This window comes from Manis pentadactyla, chromosome 11 (genome assembly GCF_030020395.1).
Source record: "Manis pentadactyla isolate mManPen7 chromosome 11, mManPen7.hap1, whole genome shotgun sequence".
Classification (NCBI taxonomy): domain Eukaryota; kingdom Metazoa; phylum Chordata; class Mammalia; order Pholidota; family Manidae; genus Manis; species Manis pentadactyla.
In genome coordinates this window covers 56,381,081-56,395,953 of record NC_080029.1, presented here as the reverse complement: position 1 = coordinate 56,395,953, position 14,873 = coordinate 56,381,081, and positions in this window count along the sequence as shown.

The following is a 14,873-nucleotide window of genomic DNA, read 5'->3' as shown; positions in this document are numbered from 1 at the left end:
CTATTGATCATCATGTTATTGAAATTTATGTAAGTTGCATGTATTAATATTTCATTATTTTTTATTGTTCAATAGTAATTCATTGATGAATATTTCAAAATTTGTTTATTCATTCTTTTTTGATGGAAATTTGGGTTGTTTCCAGTTTGAGGCTCTTATGTATTAAACTTGTATGGACATTCTAACAGAAAAGAAAATTAGTAGATTAGTGGGTTTTTGAAATATTCTAGCAATCTAATTACCCCCCATTATATAGCTATTTCTATTTTCATGTTCATGCTCTTCCATATACTTTAATACTAAATTCAACATGAGATAATAATTTGTATAATTAATAATGCCTAAACTTCTTTGTGTACTATTTCAGACATTATTTTGAGTATGTCATGTGTTTACTCATTTACCCTTTATTACACCTTAGAAAGAAGGTATAATTCAAATAAGAAAGTTACCCAAAATTACAAAGTTAGAAGATATCAGAACCAGAATGTAAACCAAAGTATTCTAGTCTTTACATTTTACTCCTATATACTTGACTCAGAGTTCAGCAGGCATTTTAATTCATAAACCTAAAGGGTCAAATTTTAATTTCAGGTTTCAGGTATATCATCCAAGAAGATATAATTGATGAGTAATTTTTAAATGTAGTAAAAAAAATGCTCTGGCTAAGTCTTTTATTTGAGCAGAGAAATTGGAGATTTGAGATGTTTATTCTCTTTAAAATGACCAGTATAGATGAAGGAACCAGCTTATCATACACATTCCTTGGATTCCTCGTGTATTTTAATTTTTGTATGGAAATACTTTCATTCGGACTTTCTGTTATCCATGGGTGGTAATTTTGTTACTTTGCCAGTGCATACCATGGGCTGCCATGAATCACATATTTTAATTATGCTAAGTGATAGATCCAAACCAGGCAGGAAGACCATTTTTGGACTTCCAATAGAATCGTAAGAGTGAGTTGCTTCTATTAATGCGTGTGACCAATTTATATATACTGAATAATTAATATTAATAAATATATATTGTTTGTGGCTGATTCAACAGAAAAGAATATTTGGTAGCTTGCAATTTCATTGAAAGTTGTAAAAGAAGGCTTGAAGTTAAGCTACCAGGTATAATACCCCCAAAAATGTTATGAATTGGCTTGAAAAGATGACTGTACTTCTGCCATTGTTGCTATTAAAACCTAGGCACTTTTGCAAAATGAACTCTACAGAGATTCTGAGTACTCAAGTTGCTGACTTCTGAAAAGATTCTGGAAATAGGTGTATTGATGAAGCTTTGGTCCTAGACCTAAACCTTGACCTAGGCCTATAATGGCTTCTCACTATATAACTAAGTCTTCTGGATTCTAATATGGTGGGGGATGACTACATAAGGCTGGAAACTTCCCCAAAGGCATCAAGAAATACTGAATAGCCAGCAAACAGAAATAACAAATATTCTAAGGAGAAAAAAGGATCATATGCTGATCTATTTCTATATACTCTGAATAGAGATTTTTATAATACCCATCATTAGGTTATTGGTAAGAAAGAACCCTTATACAATAATAATGTAAATTTACCTTTTAAAAATGGAAAACATATGTAATTTATCAAAAAATGTTAACATTTTACTTAATTAGAAATCCTAGAAGTGCCACTGAATTCAGAATTTAGATGTTTTTCAGTCATCAATAATATTTCACAATGCCCCAGAAAGCCAATAGCATCTGGCATCTGGCAAGACAATATAAATGAGAGATATAAAAATTAGAACAGTAAAATTTTAATGATTATTACTACCTAAAACAACACACAAAAAAAGATCACATGACTTGAGGAAGCTATCTGGATAAATAATAAAACTATTCAGGATCAATAACCTTTCATATAGAAACAATAAGAAGTTGAAATAAAAACCTTTTATTTATAATAAAAAATGATAAAGTACATATAAAGAAATATAACCAGAATTATAGAATTTCTATATAAAAAAATTAATACAATATTTTAAAACATCCTTAAAGTAGAGTGGAACAAAGACATATATGTCAGGTTTATAGACAAGAAGATTCAAAATAACAAAATTGTCAATTCTCCCTATGTTGATTAATACATCTAATGTGCTTTCAATAAAAGTGACAAAGGAGTTTTTAAAAGCTATTTCTAAATTATATAGGAAGAAAAGAACAAAGTAAAAATACCTGAGGAAATTCTGAAAATTAACAGTAATAAATCAATACTATTTCTAACAGACAACAAAATGTATTATGTATTATAATGCATTAATAAAAATTAAATTGTGATACTGGTACATGAATAGACAGATCAATAAACTAAAAAAACTGTTTTAATATTTCCAGATGTATAAAGTTATTAATATATGAAAAAGTTAATGCTTGTGATCAATGGGAAATGATGAAACTTTTTAAAAAAATGATATAAGCCCATCTGGATATTAACAGAAAGAATATATATATATATTTTTCTCCCTATCTCAACCAGAAACTAAGATAAGTTTTAATTATATTAAAACAATGTGTAAAGGAAGTAGAACAAGAGGAAGAAAAACAGTAGGAGCTATAGAAGAGGACAAATGAAAGGAAAAACAGAGGAGAAAAAGAAACAAAAATACTGAAGAAGTTATAGTAAAACATTTAATCTCAGAATTCAGAAGGGTTTTCTCACTAGACAAAAGCAAATAAAAATTAGAAAATTTCTAAGGTTGAAAAATTTGATACTTAAATTACAAAAAAAATTTGTTTATGCCAAAAAAAAGTCATACTTGAAAGCAAACTGGAAAAAATATTTGTCATATATACAAAAAAGGATAATTTCATTAAAAGATGAAGAATTAAAAATCAATAAGGGAAAGGTCAGTGGGTGAATATCAAATTGGAAATGGTTTTAAACAATAGATTTACTAAAAGACAAAGATGGCTCTTACATATAATACTCAGTTTCACTTATAAGAGAGAAGTGAATTATTAAAATTAAAATGAAATATATTTTCAGCTATTTGAGCAGGCAATATTCTAATCATTTGGTAGGATTTTAAATTAGGGATTAGGTTCTCTCAACATTGCTCTGATAAACACAGTATACTATTACTATTTCATGGTACAGCATACATGAAAGTAATGGCAACATTTATAAAAGACAAAATACATATATCATTTGGATCAAAAATATTTCTTGGTATTGAGATAAAGCAGGGAAATGGTCATGCTGTTGTAAAATTGACTTAGCCAGTGAAAAAGCCCAGCTTATTCTTTTAACTTAATCTATATGCTGTTCTTTCTCTTATTCCAGCAGCCTTAATCAATTTAGTAACATTGTAACCAGGATGAGAAAGAGAGGACGAAAGTGTAAAGGAACTTATGTGAGTAAAAAAATGCCAAGATCTGGCTCAACAGATCCAGATAAAAGGTAAATAACCTCATTCTTAAGAAGAAACTTCAAAGAAGTTATTAAACACCTGTATACATCATGTCTTATGCCAATATCTACCCAAAAAGCACTATAGAACCCCGAACCTTAAACCCTTAAGTGTGCCTGTCTGAGGTCCCCCACACTCCACCTGAGGTTGTCTTATCAAATAAACTTTCTTGCTTCATAAGCCTATTGCACTTGTTTCTCAATGCTTTTTCAAGATAAAGACAAGAACTCGCCAACCTCCACTTCCAGTGACGAATTGTCATTGTCACTTTGTTGTTTCATTCAGCTTTCTAGTCTTAAACACAATCCTTTTGCTCTCTGCCTATTTTATTTCAGACTAGTATGGAAATGGCTTCAGGAACCTCTGAGCAGGGAGGGGCTTGTGGGGTCCCATCACCTGGGTGACCTGGATGGAGCTGCAGCAGTTGTCACATCTTTAGCAGTGCCCCAAAAGTCTCCTTTCTCTGTTTTGGGAAGTTCTCACAATGTAATCTCACTCACCCAGTGCTCTATGGCTCCCCCAAATTCTGAAGTGGTAGGGATATAATTCCTGTGCTAGGCAGACATTGGGTGCTAGGTGACCCTGGCTTTCGGAGTTGACAAGGGATTTGCCCTATGCCAAGAAAGAGTTCAATAGAGTCCTTTTCTCCCTTTTTTATCTCTTGCTCTCTACTGCCTACATGGCTGGTGACATTTGCTTACTACTCTTGCTTTAATAAATTCCTTTCTTCCTGGCACTTGTTTGACTTGATCAGGAATTCTTTCCCTATCAGTCAAGACTGCTCCCTCCCATCTGGGTTGAGGTTTGCCTAACCATGCAGGGAGAGACCCACAGACAGAGCTGCCAGGCAACAGTATTGAGTGTGTCTGTGTGTGTGTGTATACATATATGTCAGTATGTGTATATATAATCTATACACACACACACACTCATAAATTAGTTACTTATACTAAGGACTTTCAAAAATATTTTTGAGGATTTGAAGATATGAAAGAAAAAACTTAAATGGAGAATTAACTGATGGGAAGATTTGAAAACAAAGACAAAAAAAGAGATAAGTGATTTTTTAACATCATTTGTCAAAGAAAAATAAAACATACAGAAATAGATTTCATAAGAAAAATTCGTAAACCCACTATCCAGTTTTAAAAATCCATATCATTATAGATAGCATCAGTTTGTTCTTTTTTCATTGTTTGTGACATCCTGATGTATTAATAAATCATGTTTTTATCACTCTTACTACTAAAATCTTCTGGTGGACATAAGCACACATTACTGTTTAGTACATACTTGGGAGTGAAATAGCTTTAGGAAAGATTGCCTTTAGCAGATAAAGCTTTAGTAGCTACTGGCACCACCACCATTACCTAAATCTGTGATTTTGCACATATTTATTTCTGTACCTCTATTTTGTCCTTTGTATAATGAGGATAACAACACTTACCTTATAAAGTATCCAATGGGATTCAATCTGATAATATATGTAACACTGTCTGGAACATTGCAATTGCATATTGTCATTTAATATCATCATCACCTTCTTTAAGATTGTTCTATTATTCTTTATATAAAGTATTGCAAACTTGCAAATATTGAGCTACACAAGAAAATCATGAAACATTATCTCTTATTATAATCAAATCATTTCAAATGGATGTAGCTTTATAACATGTTGGTTTCTAATTTCTCCATCTAGCAATGCAACACTTCCCCGTATTTTTCAAATTACAATAGTTGATTGCTGTATCTTTACTGGTTCTAGAAAGTCACATATTTTGCTAGGTTCTCTTCATTTTCTCAGAGAATGCTAACATATTTCAAAGATCCTACTTCTGTTGTCACTTGGTACCTCAGCCATCTGTTAAACTTCAGAACACAGCTGTACTCTTATGCAAATCAAGTATTTCCATCTTGATGTGACCCCTTCAGGCTACAGTACTTCCCTTTAATTTACCAGTATATTTAATCTATCCTATTAACTTCATGGACCCTGAAATAATATTTTGTAATGTGGCTACAAGTTAAAAAATAAAAAATTAGGGAATCTTTTAATGAAATTACTATTTAAATTTTAGTTTATTTTTTGAGTACCTACTAGTCTGTGCCATTTTCCCACCTCCTATTCAACATTCTGGAATAAGTTTGTTTCAGAGGGTCTTACAGTTCCCTGAAAATCGCACAGGAATTCAAGCAATGTACTAATCTCTGAGTAGTCCAAATCTTTTTTAAATAATGTATTCCTCTCCTAACATCCTTAAAAATGTTTTAGTCTATTAAATGTATATTGCATAATGATATGAACAGGAAATTTATTTTCCAATTTATTAAATCTCTTTCAGAAGAATGTTGAAGTGGGCAAAATGTGAATCTTAGTATATACTTGTTATTTTTCTAGTGTTCTTAACTTCATTAAGATAAGTAGAAGAGTAAGAGGAAGTGAGGCAGTAACCCTGCATGAATTGTAAAAGAAAGTTAAATAAACACATAGGTGCTCCTGGCAAGAAACATGGCAGTTGTGAGTGATGGGAATTGTGACCAACTGATCCCATTTTAGAAAAAAATAGACAAAAACCTACCAGAGAAAACTCTACAGGACAAATTTAACCTTCCATGAAGCCATAGATAGGCATTCTAAGTTTTGAATCCAGGACTATTTCATAGTGTAGTCCATCCTTCTTAAACTTTGCACCAAGGTCTTTAATTGTAGTTCACTCCTAATCCTGTGCCTTAGTGAAACTTTTTAAAATCTTCACCAGCCATATATTCTCCAGCCTTTTCTAAAAATGGGTTTCTCAGGCAAATGCTTAATGCCATCCATAATCAATTCCTGCTTGTTTTACTCACAAATGCTGGTTTAAAGTCCATATTCTAAGGGTTCCTTCTTGTCAGTGCTATATTAGGATTATGGTAACATCCTAATCTTTTTAATATGTTACTACACATAAGAAAAGGTTTGTTGTATACTCATTTTTCCACCTTACCTAATTGCATGGCAAGCAAAGAGTGGACCTAAGTATTTGTTTCTTGCTCCTTACAGCTCTTCTTTAGCCACAGTTCTATGTCATTTATGTTTCATGTGCAGAAGTATCAGAAAAGTCAGGAATGTAAAAATCATATTCTAGGGCAAGATATTTTTTAAATTCCAAGATATTAAAAAAAAAACAAATAGGGCTGGGATCATTTCCCAAAGTTACTTTCAGTATTAAAGAAAAATTAATAAGTGAATGAGTGAATGAATAAATTAATCAAAAGTCAGTTCCTTCTTCACTACCTAAGAGATGTATATTACCCTGTGTAATTTCTTTTTCTAGTATAAAATGTTAAAGTTTCCTAAAACTATTAAGATAAATTTTAAAGGAAGTTACTTTCCAGAGAAAACACTTCAGTAATGATTTGTGAATACTGACTTGAAAGATAGAATATAATACTCTCCATTTTTTCCTTTTTCTTTTATCTGTGTCAGTATCAGTAACATGCAATCCAACCCAACCAATTTTATTACTGAGGGATTGGAGCCATGAAGTACCATATGTTATTAACTGGGCAAATAAAGTCTGTCTCTTTAGAGTGTTTTGGTGATTTGCAGGTTTTCACGCTACTTCCAGTAAGTCTCTTTGCTTAAGAGAAACAATTGATTTTTCAATATATGTCAAGTATGCTATTCAGAGTTGAAAAAACAGTTGAAAAAGGTAGCTAGCAGCTCTGAGAAGCTGAAGAGAATGCGGTGAGAGAGAGTAGCAATTTATTTTACCTTGGAAGATGATTTATACAGAATAAGTATAAAAAAATCAGACCTTTGTCCAGAAGTTCAGATATGAATGAATAGGATGAAGTATAAAAAAAAACAAACTTTGCTTACTTTGATTAGGAAACAGTTGTCAAATACATTTTCTCCAAGTTGGTCCAAAGGAAGTATAAAACCTATCCTTGCTACTTGGGAAAATATCATTTTGAATGTTTTATTTTTTTCATCAGAAGAACAAAATTTCTTTCAAGACATCCATTTAATACTTAAGTAAAAGGTTTCCACTTAATTACTTCAACTGCCTTTCTGAATAAACTGACCTTTGCATTGCCTAGGCAGTGAAGCAGTTTTGAGCACTGGTCTTAAGGTCAGGTTATTTCAAGAAGTTTGACAAGTAGGTTACTTGAGCTCCCTATGCCTATACAATGTAGTCATAATAATAGTTTCCAGATCAAACACTTGTTCAAAGGGTAAAAAATAAAGCATAACACTTAGCATAGTGCCTGGTATATGGTAAGAATTCATTATTTGTCAGAAAGGGTAAATTTGATGATGATGATTACACACACACACACACACACACACACATGAAAATATATATTTACGGAGAAGCACTGCTGGTATTCAGCAGCTTTTCAAGTATGCGCCATATAAAGAAAACAACTATCATTTATCGAGTATTTATTGTGTTAAGTAATATTCTAAGCGATTTTAAAACATAAATTATTTATCTCAATAAATCAATGAAATAAGTTACTATTGTTATCTCTGTTTAGAGAAACTAAAACATGGGGCAGAAACGAAATGTGCCCAAAGTCACACAATCAATAGGTGGAGTGCAGGGGTTGCATTATATGCCGACTTCCAGTCTTCATGGTCTTAAGCATTATTCCCTACTGCTTTGTATGGAGCAATGTGAATTTTTAACCCTTGAGAATTACAATATCTGAAGGAATCAGAATTGTCTATCATTTTCATCAAATGAGATTTTTATAGGCATTCTTTACAAAGAGGCAAAGTTTGAAGAGCATGCATCTCCAAGGAAGTACATTTGAAAAAAATCAGTAAATTTGTAAAAGAAATGTGGCCATCCAGTCTTCACTTTCCCTTTCAAAAAAGCATTCAGGAATCTACGATTAAGAAATAATTTCAAGATATGAAAAGGGGCAACTGAGTTTTCTGGCTTTTATCTCAAATGGCTGCCTAAAAGACCTGTTTTGAACATACCTCAAGACCAATATCAAGAAATGGAAAATAAACTCATGTTGAGGATAAAAAGTTTTTAAAACAATTTTTGATTATTTGTAGAATTAATAAAAAAGATAAGAGAATTCCTTAAATGATTTCAAAGGCTTGGATTCTGAGGATAAAGCCATGATAAGACCCATCATCATGATACTTCAGGACTCTGTGTGCTTTTGTAAAAAAATTAAATTATTGACCTGAACTCTAAACGTTAGCTACTGACATCAAAAAAATTGAGTTTTAAGCCAATGTGATTTTCGTTATTATGCACAAAATGAACAGCAAAAAAATTTAAGTTATATATATATATACATACATACACATATATACACATATACAAATACACACACACACACACACACACACACATATATATATATATTTTTTAATTTGGATGTCATTGACAAACAATATTATGAAGGTTCCATATGAACAACATTGTGGTTTCAACATTCAGTCATATAATCAAGATCATCCCTCCACACCACTGACAGTCACTATGAGCATGGTATGTTAAGAGTTATTACTTGTCTTCTCCATGACGTACTGCCTTCCCTGTGACCTAAAGATGTTATGATTGCTAATTATACTGCACCCTCCCTCTCCACCCTCCCTTCCCAAATATGTCCTTTTGGTAACTGCTAGTCCCTTCTTGGAGTCTATGAGTCTGCTGCTGTTTTGTTCCTTCAGTTTGCTTATTATTAGACTTCACAAATGAGTAAAATCACTTGGTATTTGACTTTCTCGGTCTGGCTTATTTCACTAAATATAAAATCCTCTAACTCTAGCTATATTGTAGCAAATGGTAGTATTTGTTTTCTTCTAATAGCTGAATAATATTCCAACATGTATATGTACCATATATTCTTTTTTTTTATTGATTTTATTTTGGTATCATTAATCTACAATTACGTGAAGGACATTATGTTTACTAGGTTCCCCCCTTCAGCAAGTCCCCCTAACATACCCGTTCACAGTCACTGTCCATCAACATAGTAAGATGCTGTAAAATCACTACTTGTCTTCTCTGTGTTGCACAGCCCTGCCCATGCCCCCCCAACATTATACGTGCTAATCATAATGCCCCCTTTCTTTTTACCCACCCTAATCCCTCCCTTCCCACCCATCCTCCCCAGTCCCTTTCCCTTTGGTAACTGTTAGTCCATTCATGGGTTCTGTGATTCTGCTGCTGTTTTGTTCCTTCAGTTTTTCTTTGTTCTTATACTCCACATATGAGTGAAATCATTTGGTACATGTCTTTCTCTGCCTGGCTTATTTCACTGAGCATAATACCCTCTAGCTCCATCCATGTTGTTGCAAATGGTAGGATCTGTTTTTTGCTTATAGCTGAGTAATATTCCATTGTGTATATGTACCACATCTTCTTTATCCATTCATATACTGATGGACATTTAGGTTGCTTCCATATCTTGGCTATTGTAAATAGTGCAGCGATAAACATAGGGGTGCATCTGCCTTTTTCAAACTGGAGTGCTGCATTCTTAGGGTAAATTCCTAGAAGTGGAATTCCTGGGTCAAATGGTATTTCTATTTTGAGCATTTTGAGGAACCTCCATACTGCTTTCCACAATGGTTGAACTAATATACATTCCCACCAGCAGTGTAGGAGGGTTCCCCTTTCTCCACAACCTCACCAACATTTGTTGTTGTTTGTCTTTTGGATGTTAGCCATCCTTACTGGTGTGAGATGATATCTCATTGTGGTTTTAATTTGCATTTCTCTGATGAAAAGCGATGTGGGCATCTTTTCATGTGTCTCTTGGCCATCTGAATTTCTTCTTTAGAGCACTGTCTATTCAGCTCCTCTGCCCATTTTTTAATTGGATTATTCGCTTTTTTTTTTGTTGAGGTGCATGAGCTCTTTAAAGATATTGGCTGTCAAGCCTTTATCGGATCTGTCATTTACGAATATATTCTCCCATACTGTAGCGTACCTTTTTGTTCTATTGATGGTGTCCTTTACTGTACAGAAACTTTTCAGCTTGATATAGTCCCACTTGTTCAATTTGCTTTTGTTTTCCTTGCCCGGGGAGATATGTTCATGAAGAAGACACTCATGTTTATGTCCAAGAGATCTTGCCTGTGTTTTTTTCTAAGAGTTTTATGGTTTCATGACTTACATTCAGGTCTTTGATCCATTTTGAATTTACTTTTGTGTATGGGGTTAGACATTGATCCAGTTTCATTCTCTTACATGTAGCTGTCCAGTTTTGCCAGCAACATCTGTTGAAGAGACTGTCATTTCCCCATTGTATGTCCATGGCTCCTTTTTCAAATATTAATTGACCATATATGTTTGGGTTAATATCTGGAGTCTCTAGTCTGTTCCACTGGTCTATGGCTCTGTTCTTGTGCCAGTACCAAATTGTCTTGATTACTATGGCTTTGTAGTAGAGCTTGAAGTTGGGGAGTGAGATCCCCCTGACTTTATTCTTCTTCCTCAGGATTGCTTTGGCTATTCGGGGTCTTTGGTGTTTCCATATGAATTTTTGAACTATTTGTTCCAGTTCATTGAAGAATGCTGTTGGTAGTTTGATAGGGATTGCATCGAATCTGTATATTGCTTTGGGAAGGATGGCCATTTTGACGATATTAATTCTTCCTAGCCAGGAGCATGGGATGAGTTTCCATTTGTTAGTGACCTCTTTAATTTCTCTTAAGAGTGTCTTATAGTTTTCAGGGTATAGATCTTTCACTTCTTTGGTTAGGTTTATTCCTAAGTATTTTATTATTTTTGATGCTATTGTGAATGGAAAGGTCTTCTTGATTTCTCTATTAGTTTATTGTTAGTGTATAGGAAAGCCACAGATTTCTGTGTGTTAATTTTGTATCCTGCCACTTTGCTGAATTCCGATATTAGCTCTACTAGATTCGGAGTGGAGTCTTTAGGGTTTTTTATGTACAATATCATGTCATCTGCAAATAGTGACAGTTTCACTTCTTCTTTACCAATCCGGATTCCTTGTATTTCTGTTTTGTCTAATTGCCGTGGCTAGAAACTCCAGTACTGTGTTGAATAACAGTGGGGAGAGTGTTCATCCATGTCTTGTTCCTGATCTCAGAGGAAAAGATATCAGCTTCTCACTGTTCATATAATGTTGGCTATGGGTTTATCATATATGGCCTTTATTATGTTGAGGTACTTGCCCTCTATACCCATTTTGTTGAGAGTTTTTATCATGAGTGGATGTTGAATTTTGTTGAATGCTTTTTCAGCATCTATGGAGATGATTATGTGGTTTTTGTCTTTCTTTTTGTTGATGTGGTGGATAATATTGATGGATTTTTTAATGTTGTACCATCCTTGCATCCCTGGGATGAATCCCACTTGGTCATGGTGTATGATCCTTTTGATGTATTTTTGAATCCGGTTTGCTAATATTTCATTGAGTATTTTTGCATCTACGTTCATCAGGGATATTGGTCCGTAGTTTTCTTTTTTGGTGGGGTCTTTGCCTGGTTTTGGTATTAGGGTGATGTTGGCTTCATAGAATGAGTTTGGGAGTATTCCCTCCTCTTCTCTTTTTTAGAAAACTTTAAGGAGAATAGGTATTATATCTTCTCTGAATGTCTGATAAAATTCTGAGGCAAATCCATCTGGCCCAGGGGTTTTATTCTTTGGTAGTTTTTTTATTACTGCTTCATTTTCATTGCTGGTAATTGGTCTGTTTAGATTTTCTGTTTCTTTCTAGGTCAGTCTTGGAAGGTTGTATTTTTCTAGGAAGATGTCCACTTCTCCTAGGTTTCCCAGCTTATTAGCATATAGGTTTTCGTAGTACTCTCTAGTAATTCTTTGTATTTCTGTGGGGTCCGTCGTGATTTTTCCTTTCTCGTTTCTGATACTGTTGATGTGTGTTGACTCTCTTTTCCTCTTAATAAGTCTGGCTAGAGGCTTATCTATTTTGTTTATTTTCTCAAAGAACCAGCTCTTGGTTTCATTGATTTTTGCTATTGTTTTATTCTTCTCAGTTTTATTTATTTCTTCTCTGATCTTTATTATGTCCCTCCTTCTGCTGACCTTAGGCTTCATTTGTTCTTCTTTTTCCAGTTTCGATATTTGTGACATTAGACCATTCATTTGGGATTGTTCTTCCTTCTTTAAGTATGCCTGGATTGCTATATACTTTCCTCTTAAGACTGCTTTTGCTGCATCCCACAGAAGTTAGGGCTTTGAGTTGTAGTTGTCGTTTGTTTCCATATATTGCTGGATCACTATTTTAATTTAGTCATTGATCCATTGATTATTTAGGAACATGTTGTTAAGCCTCCATGTGTTTGTGAGCCTTTTTGCTTTCTTTGTACAATTTATTTCTAGTTTTATCCCTTTGTGGTCTGAAAAGTTGGTTGGTAGAATTTCAATCTTTTGGAATTTACTGAGTTTCTTTTTGTGCTCTAGTATGTGGTCTATGATGGAGAATGTTCCATGTGCACTTGAGAAGAAAGTGTATCCTGCTGCTTTTGAATGTAGAGTTCTGTAGATATCTATTAGTTCCATCTGTTCTACTGTATTGTTCAGTGCCTCTCTGTCCTTACTTATTTTCTGTCTGGTGGATCTGTCCTTTGGAGTGAATGGTGTGTTGAAGTCTCCCAGAATGAATGCATTGCATTCTATTTCCTCCTTTAAATCTGTTAGTATTTGTTTCACATATGTGGGTGCTCCTGTATTGGGTGCATATATATTTATAATGGTTATATCCTCTTGTTGGACTGAGCCCTTTATCATTCTGTAATGTCCTTCTTTATGTTTTGTTACTTTCTTTATTTTGAAGCCTATTTTGTCTGATACTAGTATTACAACACCTGCTTTTTTCTCTCTCCTGTTTGCGTGAAATATGTTTTTCCATCCCTTGACTTTAAGTCTGTGCATGTGTTTGGGTTTGAGGTGAGTCTCTTGTATGCAGCATATGGATCGGTCTTGCTTTTTTATCCTTTCTATTACTCTGTGTCTTTTCATTGGTGCATTCAGTCCATTTACATTTAGGATGATTATTGAAAGGTATTTACTTATTGCCATTGCAAGCTTTAAGTTTGTGGTTACCAAAGGTTCAAGTTCAGCTTCTTTACTATCTTACTTTCTAACTTAACTCGCTTATTGAGCTATTAAAACACGGTCTGATGATTCTTTATTTCTCTCCCTTCTTATTCCTTCTCTTTCCTTCTTCATATGTTGGGTGTTTTGTTTTGTGTTCTTTTTAGGAGTGCTCCCATCTAGAGCAGTCCCTGTAAGATGCCCTATAGAGTTGGTTTGTGGGAGGCAAATTCCCTCAACTTTTGCTTGTCTGGGAATTGTTTAATCCCTCCTTCATATTTAAATGATAATCGTGCTGGATACAGTATTCTTGGTTCGAGGCCCTTCTGTTTCATTGTGTTAAGTATATCATGCCATTCTCTTCTGGCCTATAGGGTTTCTGTTGAGAAGTCTGATGATAGCCTGATGGGTTTTCCTTTGTAGGTAACCTTTTTTTTCTCTCTGGCTGCCTTTAATACTTTGTCCTTGTCTCTGATCTTGGCCATTTTAATTATTATGTGTCTTGGTGTTGCCCTCCTTGGATCCCTTGTCATGGGAGTTCTGTGTACCTCTGTCGTCTGAGAGGCCACTTCCTCCCCTAGTTTGGGGAAGTTTTCAGCAATTATTTCTTCAAAGACACTTTCTATCCTTTTTTCTCTCTTCTTCTTCTGGTACCCCTATAATGTGGATATTGTTCCATTCGATTGGTCACACTGTTCTCTTAATATTCTTTCATTCCTGGAGATCCTTTTATCTCTCTCTGCATCAGCTTCTCTGCGTTCCTGTTCTCTGTTTTCTAGTTCATTAATGGTCTCTTGCATCTCGTCCATTCTGCTTTGAAGTCCTTCCAGAGATTGTTTTATTTCTGTTTTCTCCCTCCTTAGTTCTTGCATATTTCTCTGCAAGTCCATCAGCATGGTTATGACTTTTGTTTTGAATTCTTTTGCAAGAAGATTGGTTAAATCTATCTCCCCAGGTTCCTTCTCAGGGGAAGATGTAGAAGATGTCGAAGCTGTCTGAATTAGTCTTGTCTGGATCAAATTTTTTTGCCTTTTCCTGTTGATAGGTGCAGTAGTATGCTATTGACTCGTCTGTCAGCTGGGAGAATCAAGACTCTTTCCACTTGCTCCTGGCCTTTCTTTACTGGGACAACTGTGACCCCTAGTGGCTTGTGTTCGCAATTGTGTGTAGACTGGGTCTCTGTATCTTGCTCAGCCAGTATGGAGGAAGCTCCCTTGCTGTGGGCATGGCCAGCCTCAGGCTGCTGCTCTGCTGTGGCGGGCCCTGGAGGGGGAATGGACGGGGGGCTGTTTGGCTGTTTACCTCTGTGAGGGGTTTCAGAGCTGTTGCCCATGGGTTTAGTGTGCCTGGAGTTCCCTGGAATTTCCAGCTTCTGGACTGTGACCCAGGATGCTTCCATCC